This window comes from Grampus griseus (genome assembly GCF_964374135.1).
Source record: "Grampus griseus genome assembly, chromosome: Y".
Taxonomy (NCBI): Eukaryota; Metazoa; Chordata; class Mammalia; order Artiodactyla; family Delphinidae; genus Grampus; species Grampus griseus.
In genome coordinates, this window is record NC_139016.1 from 540,006 (window position 1) to 559,161 (window position 19,156).

Below are 19,156 nucleotides of genomic sequence, written 5' to 3' on the forward strand. Positions count from 1 at the left end.
TAATTCTATACCTATATTTTTACTACCTTACTGTGAACTTTCTACTTGTCCCTAAAAGTTTTATGTGTTTTGTTTCTTTTCTTTATTTAGAGTATATGAGGTTTTCGTGATTTATTATAATGACTCTCCTGACCACCACAATTCACTTCGAAGTCAAATATTCTTTCATTATTCTTGGGAAGATTTTCCTTAATATTACAACACATACTCTTGGGTTTTCAAAGTCTAATATTAATTGCCTTTACTTTCTTACCAGACAGTGAAAATACCTTAGAACATTCAAGTTTACTTATTTCCCCCTGATCTATATACCATTGTTCTCATGCATTTTAATTCTTTCTACGTTTTAACTCCCTTGAGACACTATTGTTTTATAATGCCAATATTTATTTACAATTACCCACATTCTCAGGCATCTTCACCACTTCCTGATAAAAAGTCACTTCATTCTATTGTTAATTTTAATGTTCTATTTGGGTCACTTCTTTTTGGATTTCAGAGTTCTCTTTATAGTATTTCCTTTGGTGAAAGTCTGTTGGTGGCATAGTTTCTCAATTTTTGTGTCCTGCAAATGTCTTGCTTTAAGCCCATTGGGAAGTCTATGATAGGATTTTTCTGACAGATGAGATATTTCCCCATACTGAAGGGACAGACCTTGTGAAGAGAAATCGAGCAAGTGTCCAGGGATTCGCTCAGTGTTTTATGTTCCATAGGTGATGGTCAAGGCATAAGCCCACAGGTAATCCACCTGCTAGGTGAGCACTCGTTCTCCCAGGATACTCCAGTAGTAAGGGGGAGAGAGAGAGATGTGGGGGGATGGAGGGATGGAGAGACAGACAGAGACAGAGAGAAGAGAGGGAGAGAGGAAGTTGTAGATTAAAAAGAAAAAAAAATGCACAACCTAAAAGCTGAGAGTTATGTTTTATTCGGTGGGAAATTTTAGGACTTCAAGCCCAGGAGGCAGCATCTCAAGTGACCTTGAGAGAACTGCTCAGAAGAGGCTGTGGGGGGGGCGGAGCTAGGATATCTAGGAGTTTCACAACAAAGTGCAGGTAGTCGGAACATCAAACGATTATCATTAATTAAAGAAAACCAGAAATCACAAGTTAAGGAATTTTGTGCTTTCCTATATATGGGAAGATGCAAGAGTGTGGGCTCACTGAAATCATCCCTCTGATATGCACCTCAGCTATCTGGGGCCAGTTTCCTGTGTTTTCCCATCCTGAGTTTACTCAGGGCTCACCATCGGGGTGGCTGCAGTCTGATGGCTACTAGACAGCAGGTATTCTTTCCTTCCTGAGTATCCTCAGGGCTCACCGGCTCACCATGTGCTGTGGCTGCAATTCCTGATGACTGTGACATGCTTTGTTTACTGATATGGCCGGAAATACTCCATTTCTCAAAGTCATCTCTGCTTCACAGATAGCACCTCTCTGCTAGCACTCCCTGGCCAAAATTTACAGCTGTGCAGTTAGACCTGCAAGGTGCAGGCGAGAAGGTGACAAGAAGTGGAGGTGTCAGTACAAACCCACAGCCCCTCTAGGCACATGTTTTCAGCCATCAGGACCTCCTGTAGATAAAAGGGCACCACCTCAGTGGGATGTTAGGAGCCTGCAAAGATTGTGAGGTCCCAGTGGGGATGCCTGAGCCTGGGAAGTTTCCCCAGCAGTGGGGTTCTCTGGAGCTGGGTCCCAGCTGAGGTACCAGGGTCGTGGGGTGGCTGTGAGCACCTTCTGAAGTTTCTCCTCTTACAGCGAGCCCTGCTATGTGCAAGGGGATCCCCCCGCTTTCCAAGACTGCAGTAACATTTCTCTGGGGATTTGTTTTGGTTTTGTTTTTTTAAACATTTTATCTTACATTGGAGTATAGCTGATTAACAATATTGTGATATTTTCAGGGGTACAGCAAAGTGATTCAGTTCTACATATACATGTATCCATTCTTTGTCAAATTCTTTTCCCATTTAGGTTGCCGCAGAGTACTGAATCAAGTTCCCTGTGCTCTACAGCAGGTCATTGTTGGTTACTGCATTAACACTTCTGATTCTCAGCCTCAGTCTCCATCCCCACCAGTAACACTAATGACATTAGAATGGGCCACTCCATGTCCCCCTTGGATAACCAGCGAAGGAGATTTTAGCAGATTGTTTTGTGGTGTGTAACCTCTTCCCATTCCCTCCAAATCATGACCGTCTTAAAATATTTCCTGTAAACCCACCATGCCATGGAGGCATCCGCCAACCCACGTGGGCTTTTTCTTCCCTCTGTATGTGTGTTTCATCTTCCTTTTATGTAGTATGACTCGCCAGATTTACTCTCGGATATCCTCGTGTTTCCTCCTTGAGCAAAATCAAAGTATGAAATGTGTTAAGCTGTAAGGGCCTCTCAAATTTCCCTTCAGATGGGAGGAAGGGGGCATTTCATCAGGAATGCCAGGGAGAGGGACCAAAATGAGATGGACAAGAAAAGTGTCTGTAATTTCTGCTGTCCATGAAATCTGGGTGTTCCGGCTGAAAGGTTAGAGGGGGCTGGAAATGCTATACTGCCTTCAAATTAAAAGCAGTTTCACAGGGCTGAAAATTGCACACACATTGCAGCTACGAGGTTCGTTTTCTTGCCGTGATGAAGGAAGGCTGAGATTCCATACGAAGTCCTCCAGTGGGGACAGATAAAGATCAGATAAAGGTCAAGATTTCAGCAATGGGCAATTAAGAAAGAAATGTTCCCCAAAGACTCAGATAGGAGAACACATCACAAAGGCTTTTCCAGGGACCCAAGGAAACTCAGAGGCTGCAATGCTTTCAGGGAACTCTCTGTAATTTCTGCAAGATCTAAGAAGACGTTCAGACCATCTTGAGAAGGAAGAAGTATTGGGAAAGGATGTCATATCACGGCAGTACAAGATGCTAATTTGGGTCGCTGTATTTTATCTTTGCAACAAGTTTAATGTCGGTTGGATTGTGTCCCATCAAAATTCACATGTTGAAGTCCTCACACCCGGTGCCTCAGAGCGGAACCTCGTTTGGAAATAAGGTTATTGTAGAAGTACTTAGGTAAGTTAAGAGGAAGTCATTAATCCTTATAAGAAAGGGAAATTTCGACAAAGGCTCATGTGCAGAGCGGAAACCATGTGAAGGAACCTGTGGAGGAGACAGCTGCCTACAAGCCAAAAGGGAGAAGCAGAGCTTTCCCTCACGGCCCTCAGAAGGAGCCAGGCTTGCTGACACCTTGAGACCTCTGGTCTCCAGAACGGAGAAAGAATACATTTCTGTGTTAAGCCCCCCATTTGTGGTGCTTTGATATAGCAACCGCATAACACTCACAGTGGTTTGATAAACCTTTGAGGGATGACTTCATGCAAAGCACATTCAAACGTGGCGTTGATAAAGCTGTTGATTTTATCTACTTGTAACTGATGATGCTTGTTTGTAACAAGGTATGATTGGTCTCCAGACAGGAACCCATTTTTCTTCCAGACCATACCTCTGCTTTATCAGAGAGATTCTCCAAGTCTCTGGCTTCCTACCCACTGGGCAAACTTTCGTGGGTCTGGAGGATTGGGTTGTTGAATTAGAAGGATGCTTCACCATCTATAAGACCCGGATCCTGAAACAAATGAGAGGGCAACATATATCCATGTTTGGGGCATCCTGCATTGAACTCAGGCCAACACGGTCCATCATGGATAAAATATAGATGCAATTGTGTCCCTCTATCTGAATTGCCCCAATGTGCACACACATGCCACACACACACACACACACACACACACCCCCCATGAAACATTTTGGAGGCAGCACCCACTCTCAGTTGTAAAACAAGACTGCTGAGTACACGGGATTTGGTACAAGTGTAGATGAGTGAGTCATTCCTTGAGATGATCTGTTGCCTCAGGCAGCTGGTGTCTGAACCCTCAGGGTTATAGAGTTGTCTTTTCTTAAAAGACCTGGGATGAGGTACCCCCAGAGTACCAGCAGGCTTCCTGTGCTGTCCTTCCAGGCTGACACTGAAATCCTTCTTCCTGGTGTGTGTGTGTGTGTGTGTGTGTGTGTGTGTGTGTGTGTGTGTGTGTGTGTGTGTGTGTGTGTGTGTGTGTCTCATGTCCACCTGAGTTAAACTCAGAAGCCGCTGGCCCTTTGGCAGGCTTTTATGGAGCTCTCCCAGTGAGGTGCTCCAGGGATGGGTTTGTACAAGGCACTGACCCCTTTTGCATGAAAATGTTTGGTAAGGAGGATGCAGACGGTATGGGCATTCCACCAGAATTGATCTCAAGACTTAGTGTCAGGAAACTGTTTCCACTGACCTAAAAGAATGAATTCTTAGGAAGTGATCCTGTCTGGGACGTCCTGGAACAATGGACAGACATCACTACCACAGAAAATGAAATAATTGCTTACAAGAGCAGGTTCCGAAGTCCAGAACTATGCCAACTACAGCAGCGTATGGAATTCCCAAAATGCAACATCAGAGAGACTTCAAAGCAAACCACTCTACCCACCGACAACTAGAACAGTGTTAATTAGCAACAATGCTCTTTAATCTATAAATAATAAAGTGATCACAGAGGTCCCCAGAGAGGTGTTTAAAACACACACACACACACACACACACACACACACACACACACATCCCTTGGAAATCCTGTCTGGCATTCAATGAGAGAGACCCTTTTCAAAGGTGAATGAGGGTTCCCCAAATTAGGCACGTTTTTAGGAGATCACCTTAACTTACGAATGGAACGTCTTGGGTGAGATCCAGGTAAATTGTTGTTTCTTGGGCAGTGGGATTCTGGCAGGTGCAAAGCCACCTCCCTACTCAGACTAACCAGAGAAAACAACTACTTTGAATTCATGGAACACCTAGAAAGGACATTTTTAACATCAACAGCAAAAATTCCTTTTGGAAAGACACTGCCATTTGAACAAATAATTCATACACATTCACTGCGTAGAATTGCTGTCAGATATGTGGCAGTAAGCATGTGTAATTGGCATATCCTTTTTAAACCCTTTTTATTTCTTCTAATGGCAAATGGTTTTCTTCTGGAAATCTGCTTACCTCATGATTCACCAAAAAGAAAAGAGTCCCGTGTTCCTAAGCAAAGGGAAAACTCAATCTAATAATTTGTGAACAATCACAAAATCTGAATCAGATGTCTCAATTTTGGTGACATTTATATTTTTTAAAAGAACCCCCCTGGAGGTGATGGTTGGGGATGTCCAGGGCTCCTATCCTGGAAGAGAATCAACTTTTAACCTGCAGAGTGTCCAAATGTTGCTCATTATCCTACAATGCACAGGATGTCCCCACAAAAAAAGAACTATCTCACCCTATCATTGACTGAATGTGTGTGTCGCCCCAATTTATATTTGGAAGCCCTAATTCCCAATGGGACGGTATTAGGAGGTAGGTCTTTGGGAGATGAATAGAGTTAGCTGAGGTCTTGAGAATGAGCCCCCATGATGGGATTAGTGTCCTTGTAAGAAAAGACCAGAGAGCTTTCCCTCTCTCTCCTTCTGTCTCCCCGCTCTGTCTCTGTCTCTCTGTCCACCATGTAAGGACACAGCAAGAACATAGCTGTCTGCAAGCCAGGAAGAGGGTCTCAGCAGAACCCAGCCATGCTGGTATGCTCATCTCAGACTTCCAGCCTCCAGGACTATGAGACATAAATTGTTATGTAAGCCATGTCTATGATGTTTTTTAATAGCAGCCTAAGCTGACTCATCCACATTTTAATAGTGCTGAAATAGAAAACCCCAAGCTAGATTCTCCTGCAGGGTCTCTTGGGGGTGAGAAAGGCTTAGGACAGGTATAGGCTGAGAAATAGCATCCTTGAAAAGAGCCAAGCAACACAATAGGGCCAGGCCACGAGCTTAAGAACAGAAACTGAAGAGGCCCCGGGCCGCATCTTAACGATCCCAGCAAGGGTTAATGGAAGAATAAAAGTACTAAGGTTCAAGAATATAGGGTAGCATCACTCAGCAGACAAAGATTCTGACCAATCCAATGAGTCTGAAGCAGGAGGATACATAGACTGGGTATAAAAAGTGAATGGCGGGGCACATGACAAATGCCAGCCACAGCCCGGTGGTTCAATGAAAAGGCAAGGTTTGTCCATTCAAATTCCTTTCTTGCAACTAGAGTGTAATGACTAACCTAAATCTCTTCTCTCTTCCAATATGAATAATAATGGTAATAATTAACAATAATAGGAGGCTTCAGTATTAGAGGTGAGTGTGACAGAGGTTAAAGGTAACCCCAGAACTCAAGCTTGCAGGATGGGATAAAAATGGGCTTGGGGAAGAATAGAGCCTTGAGACTGGGGCTTCATGACGTCATTTCTTTCAATTTACAGATTTTGAGATGTTTTTTAAAACCTCCTATTGTGTGCCATGCTATGCATCATCACAGGACATCCAACGCCACTCTTTCTCTAACATAAATTGTACCAGTATTTTCTTAGGTCAGTCTCCCAAGGCAATAGAAATAAAAACAAAAATTAACAAATGGGACCTAATCAAACTTAAAAGCTTTTGCACAACAAAGGAAATCATAAACAGAACTAAAAGACATCTTGCAAATGATGTAACTGACAAGGGCTTAATTTCCAAAATATACAAACAGCTCATACAACTCAATAAAAACAACAACGAAAAAAAAAAATCAAAAACTGGGCAGAAGACCTAAATAGACATTTCTCCAAAGAAGACATACAGGTGGCCAACAGGCCCATGAAAAGACGCTCAAAATCACTAATTATTAGAGAAATGCAAATCAAAACTACAATGAGGTATCTCCTCATTCCAGTCAGAATGGTCATCATTAAAAAGTCTACAAATAAAAAATGCTGAAGAGGGTGTGGAGAAAAGGGAACCCTCCTACACTGTTGGTGGGAATGTGAATTGGTGCAGTTACTATGGAGAATAGTATGCAGGTTCCTTAAAAAACTAAAAATAGAGTTACCATATCATCCGGCAATCCCACTCCTGGGCATATATCCAGAGAAAACCATAATTTGAAAAGATACGTGCACCCCTATGTTCACAGCGGTACTATTTACAATAGACAAGACATGGAAGCAACCTAGGTGTCCGTCAACAGAGGAATGGACAAAGAACTACTACTGTATGTAAAATAGATCAGCAACAAGGATTTACTGCAGGACACAGGAAACTATATTCAATATCTTGTAATAACATATAATGGAAAAGAATCTGAAAATATATATATAACTGAAAAAAGTATATATAACTATATAAATAACTGAATATATATAGAAGATATAGAATGTATATAGAATATATATATGTATATACATATATATATAAAATTGAATCAATTGAATTGAATATATATATAAAATATAGAATATATATATGTATATATAGATACATATATATATATATATATATATATAATTGAATCACTTTGCTGTACACCAGGAACTGAAACAACATTGTAAATCAACTAGACTCCAATTTTAAAAAGTCACTGTTGCAAGAAGCTGAGCAGGCTCCCCGTCTGTACCATGGTGGGCATTCCATTTGGGGTTTGTCAATTCCTGAGGGACACCATGCCATATATGGACCACCTGGCCACACTTTGTGTCATGCTCTGCTCCCTGTCTGGATCTCCGCTCCAAATCCGTCCAGCAAACTCCTGAAAGTGAGTGAGGAGAGAAAGTGGGAGGAGAGGACTTTGTGCCCTCTTTTGCCCTCCCCCGCCCCCCCTGCCCCACCCCCACCCCCGTCATCCGAGAGCTGTTTACCGTGAGACTTTCACTCACTTGGAGTGGGTTTCAAGGGCAAATGGATGCTTTTAGGGAAATAAATCACATCAGCATCCTCACGCACCCAGTTTGGGTCACAAGACAGTAGTTTACATAAGAAATGATTGATAATGGCCTGAACACTTCACTGATTAATAAGCATTTTCATTTGTGCTTTTCAATGAGAAAAATCTTTAAATTAATTAAAGAGGCTTTAAGATGAGGAGGAAGGTTTATTAGCTTTAGAACGCTTTGATTTCCTAAATTTCCTATCAATATTCTGCATAAGACGTATGATTGCGCATCTGTTTTCGTAAACACCCACTCCTTATGCTGTAAATATTAAGTGTGCATGAATGCACTTGCATCTGGCCGCGTGAAAAAGTGGGGGGGGGAGGGGGCAAGGCACACCCTCTCCTCGTCCCAGAGCTGAGGTGGGAGCAGGTGACATCCATCACTGTCCCATGAGGGAACACCCTGGAGTGAATTCCACCTTCATGAGCAACCTGGTAGAAAGCCCTCGAAAGCATCGAACAGCATACTCAGAGGGCAGCGGGGCTGCATCCACGGGGCCCGTGTTTCCATGTAGGCAAAACTCTGTGTCATGTTAGACACACATCAGTTTTGCTCGTGGGATCGGATGGTTGCCTTTCTGACAGTCTGGGTATTGTGTAGGTCATCCGTGAGCTGGGTGGCTTCACGGATGGGGTGAGAGTCAGGGAGCTATGGATAGCTGGGGAGGATGGAGACTCCAACAACGTATGTTCAGAGTTGGGAGGATGGTCCACATGACCAAATGTGTATGGAGCAAAGCTGCCGGCCATTTTCCCAGCCTCCCTCCAACACCCTTCCTGCTTTATTTTTCCTTCATGCCGTCCATCGCCACGTCACAAACTCTATTTTCCTTACCCATGTTGTTCACCATCAGAAAGCAAGGTCGATAACGGCCAGGACTTTTGCCCCTTTTGTCCACTGTGGTGTCTCTCCCTAGTGCCTACAACAGCATCTGGTAGTCAACAAAGACTCAGTAAGTGCTTCTGGATTCTTCCATGAACGAGCATATGGAAACGCACGAAGCCTGCCGAGGGCAAGAGACCAGGGTGTATGGGAGGGGGTGGGGGAGGAATAGTTAGGGAGTTTGGGATGGACAGGTACATCCTGCTATATCTAAAATGGAAACTCAACAAGGACCTATTGTACAACACAGGGAACTCTACTCAATATTATGTAACAACCTAAATGGGAAAAGAATTTTTAAAAGAAGAGATACCTGTATATGTAGAACTCAATCACTTTGCTGTACACCTGAAACTAGCACAACATTGTTAATCAACTATACCCCAATATAAAATAAAAAGTTTAAAAAAAAAAAAAAGACCAGGGTAGCCCGAGTAGAAGGTTCTTGTGAAGCTCTTAGGAGAGATATTGTTGGAAAGCAAGACCGGGTCAGACCACAGAAGGCCAGGAATGCCATATTAAAAATGTTGAGAATTTATATTAGAGAACGAGGATGAAAGATAGGTTTTGTGTGTAGGTAAGTTCTGGAAAGTTGCCAATGATAGCAATGACTGTAGTTGGCAAAAGTCATGCAGGGTCCCATTTGGTCTCACAGATCTGAGGGCGGTTTGGGGTTAAAGATATTTGAGTTTGCTTCCTTTGCCCCCAGTTTTGCCATCTTTGCTCCAGGTAAAGGAGACACATGGGAGATTTTATAGTAAAGTGTGGGGAGATGAAAGTGATGTCATATGGAGATTATTCCAGGGAGGGGGTGGGGCTGAAGTGGGAAAGACTTGGAGGGGAGCCCTCAGGAAGAGGCATTAGTCCAGCCAGGAAGTGCTTAGGGCCAGGAAACTGTGCTTGGCCTGAGCTGCCGCTAGTGATGTAAGAAAAACACACCCCAAAGGTCTTGTGAAAGCCTCACTTACTCCCTTCCAAGAAAGAAGAGTGTTTATTTTACAAACACAAAGGGTAAGAACATTAGTTCCAAAGCCATTTTGCAAAGCATTATAGTAACCCTGACAAGGGAAACGGCAATTCAGCTAAATCGTTTCTATGTACCAGGCAAACTGCTAGGTGCTGGGAGCTTGGGAATGAATTGGACACAAGGTATAGATAGATACATAGGTACACACTTAGATATATGGATACATATATATCTAGGTATGTATGTATCTGTCTACCTACCTATCTATGTATCTATATGCTAGTATTTGGGTTTAACAGAATATTATGGAAACAAACCAAAAAGAAGGGCTTAAATTAGAAGAGAGGCTATGTCTCTGACAGGACAGGAGGCCAGAGCAAGGAGTTGAGGGTTGCTATGAAGATCCAGGGTGTCAGGCATCCTCCACGTTATGGTTCCACCACCCTCAGTATGTGACTTTCTACTCGTGGTCCAACATAGCTCCATGGACTCCAGCCCTCACACCTTCATTCCAATCAGCAGGAAAAGAGGAGAGGAAAGCTCACCCTTACCCTTTAAAAAAATGTGAGAGAGTGTATTGATCTAAGACATTGCTATTTACTTTCTATGGATCCCAACTTCATCCCACAGCCACACATAGGTGCAAGGGAATCCAGGAAAGGCAATTTTACAGAATGGAGATGGACAGCTTCTTAGGGACCCCCTGAGAGTTCCTGTCACTCTCTTACCTCTCTGCGTCTCTCTGTGTTCCAGACTGGGCTTTTTCACTGCAGATGACTTCTTCCAGAAGACAGGGTGGGGGAAACAGCCTGCTGCAACTCTTCACTTACACAGTCTGAGTTCCTCTTTGGTGTTTGCTGATTAAATTCCAGGGAAGAGCTGACTAGCCTGAGTTCTACCAAATGTCTGTCCTTGGGACAATCTCTATGTTTGAGAAAGGTGTTCAAGCCAGTTTTCCCACAGAAGATGGCATCTTCTGCTTTAAAAGATGAATCAAATTTTGAAAGAACTCAAGGTTGGGTGGCGGAATTCAGAAAACGAAGAAAGTGATTATAGATTAGGGTGTTGGAGGTGACAGAGTGAAAGGGTGTAGGGAGGTCACACCTTCCTTGTGTGAGTTTATGAAAGCTATCAAACACCATGGTAAAGAGGCATGACTATGCCACCTCCCCACCACATTCCCACCTTACCGGACTCAAAAGGATTGGTTCCTTCTGGAGGCTCCAGGGAACATGTGTTTCTTGGCTTTATCCAACTCCTAGAGGCACCTGCATTCCTAACCTTGTGGCCCCGTCTTCTGTCTTCAAAGCCAGCAGACTAGGGTCTTCTCATCTCCCTGTGACTCTGACCTTCCCATCTCCCTGTTATAAGAACCCTTGTGATTATATTGAGATCACTCCGATAATTTGGAACAATTGTCCTTTGGAACAAGGACCTCTTCTCAATGTCCTTAACTTAATCACATTTGCAAAGTCTATTTTGTCTCCTAAGGTAACAAAAATTCACAGGTTCCTGGGATTAGGGTGTGAGTGTCTTTGGGGACATTATTCTGTTCACCACATGGGGGTCAGGATGTGGACGTCTTTGGGGCATCAATCTACCACACTCTTTATACCTGGATTTCTCCTGAGATATCCCCTTATTGTTCATTATTGCTGTATCTCCTGCTTGCAAAGCAGATTCTCATGGGTTATGGCTTCAATCAACAATTAAATTCATATAAGTTTTTTTTTCTTATTTAAACTTTTTTTGATAAATTTCAAAATTGATATATCGCATCACAAATCCATACGGTACATCCATGTCACATTGGAACAATGAATCCACAAAATGCTGGATGCTGCAAAAGGCACCAGTATTGGGGGGCCTCTTATTTAACATGCCTCGGTTGTAACTAAGTCCCTCTTAAGCTATTCAGGTAGCCACAGAGTATGGGGAAGGAGCTCACAATTCTCGTAACAAAACCCACAGTTGTTAACAACACACATCTTCAAGATAGCAAAGGAATAGAACTTACCTTAGTCCTTCAGCGAACAGAGTAGAGTAGGTGGGTCTGTGTGTCCACCAGGCATGGAGACTTTCCCTCTGAAAACGCAAGGAGCTGGGTGTCTCCCTCTGAATGAGCAAGATGCTTAAAAATCATGGTCACAAGCTTTTCCGTGATTATAGGTTTTGAATGTGTTTCCCTCACCGGGTCCTATACACAAATATCCACGGGAGTGTTTGTTTCCTTGATGCAACTATGAAATAGTTTTACAATAGGATGTCAGCATTCCAGGCTTGGAAGACAACCTCGAATTCTCTTGTCACCACACACCTTCTCAATACTGGAGGGATTCTGATGATTTTCTTTTTTTTGCTAAAGCGGGTGCTTACCTATCCTAAGGGCTCTTGTTTGGAAAGGCAAACGCCACTTGTTTGGAAAAGCAAACGCCACACACCTGAGAAGGGTGGACGTGCAGGGCTTCACAGTCACTCACAGGATTGCCGCTGGCTCCCAATGAGTAAAACTACTTAATCTGTGAGCTCGCTTGCCTTTTCCACATTCCTGTTAAATGCATTGTTTCTCACCTCCCCCAGGGACCCCAGAGGGTCAGAATCTTCCCTTTTCCTTTGTCTTTAAATGAAACAGTATGAGAATCCTGCATTGCGGGTAGTTCCCAGCATCTGTGGGGAGAGGGGCCACAGTCCTCATGCCTCTGCAGCAGCAGGAGAAAAAGGAACAGCTCCCGCTGCCCACAAGGTGGAAACACACTTCAGGGTGCAGGCTGGCAGTCAGCACTTCGCCCCGTGTCCTTCTGGAAACCCCCCATGAGCCTTCTCTCCGAGACTTCTTCCATCCACAGCACATAGTACATGTCCCGGGGAAGGACATCGGCCAATTACCATTTCAAATCAAATGCTTTCCTGATGGGTAGGACTGGAAATGTAAAAACGTTTTAATTATTAGATAATTGAATGGTTCACATCTGGGGATCTTCACGTGGCGAATTGCTGGCTCAAGTTTCTCGTCCGAGAAATGTTTGCAGTCTGTGTCTTGTTTAATCGCGGTTTAAATGCTGACAATAAATGTTTTCCTTTGTAGGGGGCAGTTCGTATACTTATCAGCCAGCGTCTAGGATGGATGGCTTCCCCTTCTTCAGTCGCTCTTGTCTATCCCCACAGTAATCAGCAAACGAGTGCATCTCTAAACCCTCCAGAGACATGTCTTTACTTTGAACACAAGCTAATGTTTGGAAAAGGAACCATCAGCCCTTCCCTGGAAATGCCACACATTTTGAAGGGCTTCTGGGATTTGGGTCTCTTGCAAAAGAACTGATGTAAATGAAATCACTTCCCCCATATGCATCCGGGGTCTTGGCATCTTGTACAGGTCATGGGTGCAAATGGGGGATCTAGTTGAGGGTCTGATACTGAGGCTGACGCTGATGTGGAGGTGGTTACAGATGAGAATGCTGGTGCCGATGCTGCCATAGATGCTAAAGCAGATATTCTACTGATGCTGACGCTGATACTGATAATTGATGCTGATGCTGACAGGTACTGACACTGATGCTGATGCTGACATTAATACTGACGCTGGTGTGGATGTGGATACAGATGAGAATGCTGGTGCCGATGCTGCCATAGATGCTAAAGCAGATGTTCTACTGATGCTGATACTGATAATTGATGGTGATGCTGACAGGTACTGACACTGATGCTGATGCTGACGTTGATACTGATGCTGGTGTGGATACAGATGAAGGTGCTGGTGCCGATGCTGCCATAGACGCTAAAGCAGATGTTCTACTGATGCTGACGCTGATACTGATAATTGATGCTGATGCTGACAGGTACTGACACTGATGCTGACGTTGATACTGGTGCTGGTGTGGATACAGATGAAGATGCTGGTCCTGATGCTGCCATAGATGCTAATGCTGATGCTCTACTGATGCTGATACTGATACTGATAATTGATGCTGATGCTGACAGTGTTATTGATGTTGATGCTGACACTGGTGCTGATGTGGAGGTGGAGGTGGAGACAGATGTGGATGCTGCTGCTGCTACTGATGGTGCTATTGGTAACGAGGCTAACACCTATAACTGATGTTGTTACTGACACTGGTGGTAATACCGATAAGCAATGCTGCTACGAATACTGGTAGTGGTACTAATACTGATAACTGGCGCTGTTGTTGATACTGATGCTGACTCTGATATTTTGATGCTGATGCTGATAGGTACTTGACACTGATGCTATTATGGCTACTGGTGCTGATGTGGAGACAGAGGTGGATACTGGTGTGGACGCTGGTGCTACTACTGATGGTGCTGTCGGTACTGATCCTGACGCTAATATTAGTAAGCATGTTTCTATTCACGCTGCTATTCATTCTGATGGTAATACGGATAAACGATGCCGATTCTGATATCGATATTGACACGGATAGCTAACGCTGATACCGATACTGGTCCTTGTCAGGAGCTCAGCCGAGCCCAATGGGCAGTTGAGCTTTCAGGTGTTGGAGCAGTCAGTTAAAGCAACAAACCCAAAATGTCAGAGCTAAGCTTTTACTGCAGTGGCAAAAGGAAGGGACTAAAGCCAGAGGAGGCACCAACTCCCCGCCATTCCATTTTCCCCCATGCACCATTGTTCAGGTCGAGGGTCAGGTAGATCAGCACAGATATGGAGGTCGTCTCACTGCTGGGGGAGCCCCAGCAAATGTCCCTAGCAGTTTTATGGAGCCTGGGATGGGGAGATGGTGCACAGGAAAAGTGGAAAAGTACGGAGAAGTGGAGAAAGAACCTTACAGGTTTCCTTCACCTCCCCACATAAGGAGGTCTCAGCAGAGGCCCCTGAAGAAGACCTCAGCCCAGGGCTTCAGATAAAGAGACCTAGGAATGGAGACTCCAGGGCTGAGAAGGCAAATACACCAAAAAAGCATGACTATGCAGGGTGCCTGAGAGCTTGTCTGCAGCTCCCCTTGAAGACTGCATGCACTGCCCAAGTCTGGTTTGGGGCAGAGACAGTTCTCCCATGAGGCCGTACAAGTAGAGCCTTGTAATTGCCAATGGTGGTGCAGTGATTGAGAATCTGTCTGCTAATGCAGGGGACACTGGTTCGAGCCCTGGTCTGGGAGGATCCCACGTGCCGCGGAGCAACTAGGCCCGTGAACCACAACTACTGAGCCTGCGCGTCTGGAGCCTGTGCTCCACAACAAGAGAGGCTGCGATAGTGAGAGGCCCGCGCACCGCGATGAAGAGTGGCTCCCGCTTGCCGCAACTAGAGAAAGCCCTCGCACAGAAACGAAGACCAACACAGCAAAAATAAATAAATTAATTAATAAACTCCTACCCCCAACATCTAAAACAAAAAAAGATATTGGCTCTATTCCCTGTGCTGCCCTTGTAGCTTATTTATTTTATACCTAGTAGTTGGTGCCTCTTAATCCCCTCCCCCTATCTTGCCCCTCCCCCTTCCCTCTCCCCACTTGTCACCACTCGTTTGTCCTCTGTATCTGTGAGTCTGTTTCTTTTTTGTTATATTCACTAGTTTGTTGTATGTTTTAGATTCCATATATAAGTGAGATCATACAGTATTTGTCTTTCTCTGCCTGACTTATTTCATTTAGCATAATGCCCTCCAAGCCCTTCCATGTTGTTGCAACTGGCATTATTTCATTCTTTTTTATGGCTGAGTAGTATTCCATTGTGTATATGTACCACATCTTTATCCATTCATCTGTCGATGGACGTTAAGTGTTTCCACGTTTTGTCTATTGTGAATAGTGCTGTATGAACACTGGGGTGCATGTATCTTTTCGAATCAGTGTTTTTGTTTCTTTCAGATATGACTTTAGGTATCTGTGGAAATCACCATGCCCGTGTCACTTACACAATTGTAGGGAAGAGGCTAAAGACGTCTAGAACCTCACCGGACACGCTGTGTGTGCCTGTAGGCATTCGTTGTTGCTGGAGGGGAGCTATTGGACCACCAGCTCCCTGGGTGGATTTTGGGGTTTTCTACATCTGTGATGGGTGGCTCAGAGCAGCTCCTGATAAAATTAGCTGACACATTTTTGCTGCCGATTCTTATAAATTGACAAATTGATAAGATACCCGTGTATCTTGTTTTGTTCCCAAAGCAATTTCACATAAATTAACTCATCTGTTTCTCACAGCAGCTGGAGACAGTACACAGTAGCAGCAAACAGTATCTCAGGGCCGCCAGAGACATTTGGTCGAGAGAGTAGGGGTTCCTCCCACTTACAATTAAATTTCGTAGGAAGCAGCGACATCGGTCAGACCCCAAATGAGGAAACATCAGAACTGAGTCTTTTATCAAATGTTATGGTAGCGACAGATCGCCTGGAAAGAGCTATTTATTCCCACCCAATGGGGCGACTTTGGTCTTTGGGTGATTCTTGGAAGGCAGTTGTAGGGCTCTTGGGGGTTTCATGTCTGTTCAGATTCCACAGAACCTAAATCCTACTGTGGGATTTTGTTCTTTTTCCACATTTAATCCAGCTAACTTTTCCCCCCAAAATTTCTGTGGAACACCCCATAAGGTTACATTGGCATGTCCTGCCTTGGAGGAGGATGGTGATAAAAGACCCTGCCTCTTCCCTTTATGAAACTTAGTGATGAATTTGGCGTCCAGCTGTGTGACTTTCTTTCTTCGATTGTGGTAAAGTGTACATACCACAAAATTCACCAGGTTAACCAAAGTGGACAATTCAGGGGCACTTAGCACACTCACGGCATTGTAGCCACCACCTCTATCTGGTTCCAGAACATTCTCATCCCCCCAGAAGGAGACCCTGTCCCCATGAGCAGTCACTCCCCCTCCCCTTCCCCCTCCGCAGCCCCTGGTAACCACTAATCCACTTTCTGTCTCCGTGGATTTGCCTGTTCTCGACATTTCCTATACGTAGGATCACACCCTGTGTGTCCTTCTGTATCTGGTTTCTTTCACTATTTTTGCCATCAGTTTTTCAAGTCACGGGTTATAGAACCAACACCCCCTTCTCAGAAGATGCTAGAAGGTTCTAGGTTTGCAAAATGGATACATCATCCCCAATCTGGTGGGGATCCCACATCCGATCCAGGGAGCAAGACGTCTCATCATCATCTACAAGTGAAAAGAGAGCTTGTGATTTTCCCATGATGGGGCTTTTTCAGCGAAGCTGCCCCAGTTGCATCATTTCTTTAACTGAAAGCAGTTTCTAATCACTTCTGACCGTGTTCCATAAAAGCGGCCACTCATCTTGTTTAGATTGTGGCTCTTAATTTTCTGTTTTATTCATCGTCCAATGTAGGGGGGTCAACCTGACCCTCTTCTTTAAACAAGCCCATTGTGCCTCTGTATATACTTTTAATAACTTCAATATTTTTAGGTTTAGAAACTCTAAAAAGTTCATAAATAAGCCAAGACGTTTTTCTGTGTGAGCCACTTGGAGCAAGGGATGGGCCCACCCGACACTAGTTCATTATTTTTCTCCTAGTTTGCTCAGCAGACAGGCTCATCCTCTTAGAAGTGACTTGCTGCAAATTCACCCCGCTGGACGGTGCCAGACGCAGGGGTGTATCTGGGCACAGGGCAGTGATACTTCCATGGCAACCACTCAGCCCTGCCCACCAAGCGGTCCAGGGCTAAAGGACCATCTTTACCCTAAGGACACAGGACATGCAGAAATTACAGACAGCATCGCATGGGTGGAGACCAAGGTGGGGCATGGAAGAGCCTAAGCCCACTGGAACTGTTGACCACTCTCTCTGTCTCAGGCCCACGGGGTTACTTTGGGATTATCCTGAAACATCAGGGACATGCCTCCACACAGCCAACGCCCTCCCCCCGCCCCCTCCTTCTCCTCGGGGGACACATGTGGGCAGAGTCCGTTCCGGCCCCCAGCAATTTCAGGGTGAGTAATTTCCGAGCACGCAATTATAAGTGACTCAAGACCAACTGGTCCCCGAAGAACCATTGAGATGCCTGGATCCCGCCTCTAATTGCATCCAGATCTTAACCTCCGTGTGGCCTGTGTCCCGGCCGTAACCCGGGGCCCCTGCTCTGTGCTCCGACATATGGGACGATTTTCCAATCTGATTGCTGCGATCTGATTAAGGGAAGTTATGTAGCGTCTCGGGAAGGCCCTCCAACAGCTGCTCCGAGAGAGAGATTCCCAGGAAAGCATTCTCTGCCGGCTCCAATTCAGGCTTCTACCTTGGAAGGAAAGGGATTGCCCAGGGTTTCAGGGAGGTGAGTGCTGGAGTTGGGGAAAAGGTGAATTGCAGTTTGGGCAAAAAAAAAAATCCTCTCTCCCTGCAAAAGGTGGGAGCTGGAGTGGGAGACAGAGGAGAAGGATGTGGGGGAGGGGAGGGGGAGGGGAGGGGGAGGGGAGACGGGGAGGGGGAGGGGAGGAGGTGGGGGGGGAGATGAGGAGAAAGATGTGGGGGAGGGGAGGGGGAGGGGAGGGGGAGGGGAGACGGGGAGGGGGAGGGGAGGAGGTGGGGGGGGAGATGAGGAGAAAGATGTGGGGGAGCGGAGGGGAGGGGGAATCGGGGGAGGGGAGAAGGGGGAGGAGGTGGGGGAGGGGGAGACGTAGGAGCGGGAAGTGGGGAAGATGAGGAAGCAGTGGTTCCTGGCAGTCCTGTACCCCTTGGCTTGTGGCCCCATCACCCCAATCCTTGCCTTCATCTCCTCTTGCTTTCTCCTCTGTCTGTTTGTCTGGGTCCAATCCCCCTTTGTACAGGGACCCCGGTCATTTTGGATTATAACCCACCCCAGTGACCTCATTTTGCATTGATCATCTTGGCAAAGACGCTGCCTCCAAATACACTCCCAGGCTGAGGTTCTGGGGGTGAGGACTTCATCATATGAATTTGGGGGGACAGGATCCACCCCCTGGAGGCCTCCAGGAGATGAACACAGGCATTGCATCAGAACTGCCCCCCACCTCTGTCATCAATGGTGGAGAGAGTTCTAAGGTTATGAGGCTATAACAGGACCAGGGGTTTCGCTGGGGGAAACTTCTGGACCAGAGAGTAGACACCAGGATTCGAAGACTGCACACACATGGCTTGAGGGTCTCATAGAAGGGGAGGGATCTGGGTTGTTCTAAAAATGAAAAGGGAGACTGCCCTTCTCTGGGTTCTGGGTTTTTTTCTCCTCCCACCTGGCTCTGTAGGCTGTAGGGACGCAGAATAAGCTAAGGGGCATGAAGCCCTGGGGTGCTGATCGCTATTCCTGGAAGCAGGACGCAGCTGAGGGTCCTGGGGATGGTGGGTCCCCTGCAGCCCTGGGCACATCTTTGAGCCCATGACTTTGGTCCAAAAGAATATGCTTTCAGACTCTGAGTGTGTCTACTAGGACCTCCATTATGCACTGCTGATGTTGCCAAAAAAGTTAAAAGTTTCTGAGAATATTTCCCATTTCCAGCAGGTTTCCTAGCTTGTCAACCCTGGTGGGTTTCTTTC